The 4,796-nt window shown below is 43.7% G+C and overlaps 1 annotated feature.

Moving 5' to 3' along the window:
* Positions 1,373–3,513: an enhancer, noted in NCBI's record as "VISTA enhancer mm1290". NCBI's record gives its function as "enhancer in: hindbrain (rhombencephalon)[4/6] | limb[4/6] | other[4/6]" and the evidence as "EXISTENCE:transgenic organism evidence [ECO:0001131][PMID:17130149]".

Raw genomic sequence — 4,796 nt, 5'->3', positions numbered from 1 at the left:
GCCATGCACAGTGGGCAGGGAGAGTATCATTTTTTTCAATGGGGTAGCCACTGATTAGTCGACCTTTCTCCAGTAAATAACCTCCCATCCATGCTTGGGCAAGAAACTCCAATCAAACTCAGTAGGCCAAATATAAAGACAGGACTGGGATCTGCTGGGAAGAGGTGTGTCAGTGGGAGGAAAGGTGGCATGGAAAAAGAGGGAAGACATCACTAGAAGTCATTATCTAAGGGTATGAAACGACCAGGCAATGTAAAAAGAAACTAAATAAAGAATACTGGGGAAAGGAAAAACAAACAAAGCAAAAGGTGTATTGCTTCGTGAATGTCACCTGTCACCTCGGAGGGAAATCCCAGGGAGTCAGAGTGGACTGCCAGTGTGCGAGGAGAGCCATGTTGCCTGTTTCCTTGCTCTGTAGCCACTTCCATAGTGTGCAGCTGGTTTAGAGACGTGGTAGAGTATAGAATCCAGTACTGAGAATCACACTAGCCCTGGAGTCTGTTTTCAGCTTCTTCTATGACCTTATCTCTTATTTCTTTATGACAGCTTTTTTTATGCAACTGTAAGTTGGGCATTCATGTCTCCTGTTGGTGTAGAAAACACTCTCTCTTCAAAGGGCATAGAAGATAGTTAGTCCTGCAGTGTGAGCAAGCATGGTCATCGGCGTAGGGCAAACTGAAGAAACCGCTGCTGTAGTCCTCAGACGCTACCTTATGACATTCTTAGCTTTTGGTTGGTGGAGGCGAGGGGACTTTTCATACATTCTAAAAGGTTTCACCCAATAGCTACAAGGATCACACACCAAAGTGGACATAAATGGCTGTTTAAGGACCTAAGACAACCCAAGATAATGTGGCTCTGGACCTGCAACACCCCACAATTTCTACAGTCATCAAAGTTGTAATCTGTCAGGTTTGTAGAATACTCTGTGCTTGCAGCAGCAACTCAGGAACTTCAGTTAACAGATTTCTGTGCTGACATATCCACAGAGCTGCACGAATATCAGTTTCCTTTTCTATTGTTTCTCTATTCAGTTTATATCATATTGCTAGTATGAAACAGGCTGTGTTTGGTGTTCCCACCATAAAAGTCAACAAACGCTTCATGCCCAGACATTTCCCCAACTGCTCACCCACAACAGTACTGATCATCACTGGTATACCACCACCTGCCTCCTAGCTTCAGTGTGGGGATTAAGTGAAATCAGTACAGGAAGTGTTTTTAGGAAAACACTAGGGGCAGAAGAGGGAATGAATGTGATTGCTATTATTAGTGACCCAGATGCCCCTTCTCTTTCTAGTCTCACACACGGCCCAGTCCTCTCTAACCCAGATCTAGTGCTTTATGGTTGAGACCCACGAGTATGTCCCTTTGGGTAAAGACCTTGCCAACTCCTCCCATTTGCCTGTGACTTCTCATTTTGCAGACCTGAACTGAATACCTACTGTGGCCTCAGTGTTGCATGAGGCACTGAGAATACAAACATGGTGAAATAAGTTGGTAAAATGGGATACAGTAAAACCTGTACACCAAGAAACACGTTAGTAATCAGGATACAACTAAGCCTACAAGGGGGACTTTTCCCAACAGTGTAGAAATTACATTAGAAGGCAAAGTGTTGCCAATGTTGCCAGTCTGGCCATCTGCAAAAAGCCTTCAAGGGAACCTCAGCTGCAAAGTGGGACCACCTTCTCTAGGATGACATAATCATTAGGCATACAAGGCATGTATTACCATTCCTCCTCTACCTGCCCTGATGGCCTTACCTTAAGGCTGGTAGCGTACTTCCCCACTGGCAAAGAAGGTTGTATGTTTGCTGCCTCTAAACCAGAAATGTGTAGCATCGAGTCTGGACCCTCGCCAAATTTCTACAGGGCATTAGCAACAAACTGGTGAAGCTCATTAAAAAAGAGAGAGAGAAACCTATAACCATTAAAAGCCCATTAAGCAGCCTGTCATTTTGTAGAGCTAAATAGCCCACAGTAATCAAAAGCATATGAACCCCAGCTGGGATACCCAGTGAATTGTTTCGATTTAGGGGAGAATTCATCAAGAAAGATTGTTCTTGGGATTGAGTTGATTTTTCTCCTTCAGTTCCTGGCCCCATGTTCCATTATAATTAAAGTGATTGATGCACCTCCCAGACAGAGGTGAGCAGTGACCACCAGAGCCAAAACATCTGCCCTTCCAAGCAAACAGCTAATACAAAACTTAAGTGAAAAGGCACGTAACTTGAAGTCCCCCCTCCAGTGTCAATTAAGTGTGGCACAGTCAACTCTCTGCTGCCTGGCTGGTTTATGTCTGGGTTATCTGTGAAATTTCCCTTTTCAGCCTAGAGAAACTTTTATCCGCGTACAAATTATGTTACAGAAACAAAAGAATCAAGTACAGGAGGTGCGTCTCTGAAATAGGAGCTACATGATCCAGCCATTTGTTAGTGAACAACTTATTGCACAGGGATTGACCCTTGCTAATTTTAGCACCACAGATTCAGTATTTCAGAGTTGCCACATCCTGGGCCACCTTCCCTTCACGCACAGAGGAGGCCCTGCCAACAAGTTCATTGCCCACTGGGGCCTCCATCCATAAACATCCATGCAGTGAGGAAAGAGGTAAAACCCAAACAGATGCAGTATGATATCGGTTAGTCTTGGCAATTCTGTCCACGAGCATAGAAAGAAAGAGAAAGTTAATGATTCAGTGTGGATGTAAACCATGTCCATAGGTTTCTGCATGCTTATATATATACCCCACCATGACACTAGATAAGTTGATAAAACGAAGGTTAACATGTTCAATTCAATGGAAAGTCTATGGAAAACAGTCACACAGACTTTTTAGATATTTTATCATTACTTTTTAAAAAAAAAAGTCTTTCCTCCAAAATCCGAGAGTCTGATTTAAAAACAAGTTACACCTCCGAGTATAATCAACAGTCCCCGACGCCCACATTCCCCTGCACTCTCCAGCACTGCCCTGGAGGACTGTATTCTCTTGCACCCCTCGATTGGTTTTGGTGTGCCGTTTATTAACGCTATTCTTCAAGGGCCTTGACCTGTTAAAATTCCCCTGGTGTCCACTTCCATTGCTTACTAGAAGTCACCGCCGGGGTGTCTGGTGTCTTTCTCTCTGTGTTACCTTATAGTCCTGGCAACTCAGAGCCTCCCTAACATGCCCCCCCCGCTCCCCTACACACACACACACACATACATAGACGGTATTGATGGTGTGATCTCAGTGTATCCAGGCTCAGCATTCCAGCCTCTCAGAAACTGCCTGCGCTAAATTCACCAAGCAATTAATGAGCTCACATGCTGTCCACACAAACTCATTTGCCATGGGAATGAAAACAAATTGGCATCCACTTGAACTGAATTTGCTTAAGCACACACTGTGGATGACACATACGGAGAGTCTTCACAAGCAGAATTGCTCCTGCATCTGGCAGAGGCCCTCGCCTCTTCTCAGATCCTACATCCAATTCTGCTCATCCCACCAGACATGGCTATCCCTTCCACTATCCAAAATGGCCCTTGTAGAGGGCCAGATCCAGCCCAGAGACCTACCCTTCTGAATCTTGGGATTTTTATGTTTAAATTATCTTGTGTTTTACACCAGTTAAAGCAGTAATTTAACTTGTTGGTACATAAAGGCTCCCACCTATGAGGTAAACTCTTAGAAGGGACAGCTGTGCTTGTTTCGTATAGCACAGGAACAGAAAAAATAGCATGAAAATGGAACCTTAGGCTTCACTGAGCAGAGCGAGGCCAAGTTGAATAGAGGAAGAATGAACTTTGTACAGTTGCCTCCTGGATGGGAAATGAGACCATCTCTCAACGCAAATCATTGTCAGAATATGCTCCTGATTACAAAGTTAGGGAACCTGGGGAGATGTAGCCTGTTGCTGGACAAGGGGGTCTCTGACCCATATGCTCTTTCATCTTTGAGTGCCCAATAGTGAAGGAAAAATAAACATATAAAATGCCATAAATCTTCCTACAAAAATAAAGTCCCCTTTTTAATGGCTAATTGCTAATGCACTAAGTTGAATACCAGACACTTACAAAAGCTTGTTAGAGTCCTACTCCTTTGCAGCCTTGACCTTCACCCCTCCCAGAGTCAAGGAAGCTGCGGAGCTTTCTCTCTGTTGATGAAGTTCAGGAAGGGGTACTTTTCTTAGACGTTTTCATGACTGTGACAGACAGAAACAATAAACAGTTTAAAGGAGAAAGACTGATCGGGTCTCTCGACTCTAAAATGTTTTAGTCTCTGGTCAGATGGCTCCTTGTTTGTTGGCCAGAGAAGAGCAAAAATGTCATAGAAGAAGGGCACAGTAGAAGAAAAGTATTCCTTACAATAGCCATTGTGCAAATAGAGACAGACACGAAGGATACAGGAACAGGTTACTCCTCAAAGACATTTCTCTAGTGGTGTGCCTCCTTCAGTCATGTCCCACCTGCTTCCTTCTGCTGTCTCTCAGGAAGAGCCCCAAGTTATCAATCTAGCAATGGGTGAGTCCATTGATAAGGTCAGAGCCCTCATGAGCCAATCACTTCTCAAGAGCCCTATCCCTGAACACCATTACTTTAGAAATCAGGCCATCAACATCTGAACTTTTTTGAGGATGTAGCCAAAGCAGATTTTTAAAAATAGACCATATAGCCTTGGATTTGTAATAGTGGCATGAAAATAAATACACACTTTCAAATGATTTTGATGTTCTATGAGCCTCTTGTACCTTGATGTACTCTGGCACCTCTTGGATACTCATACTCTAGGTTTGAAATTTTTCTCCT

Source organism: Mus musculus, chromosome 11 (genome assembly GCF_000001635.26).
Source record: "Mus musculus strain C57BL/6J chromosome 11, GRCm38.p6 C57BL/6J".
Classification (NCBI taxonomy): domain Eukaryota; kingdom Metazoa; phylum Chordata; class Mammalia; order Rodentia; family Muridae; genus Mus; species Mus musculus.
This window is presented reverse-complemented; position numbering and strand designations above follow the sequence as displayed.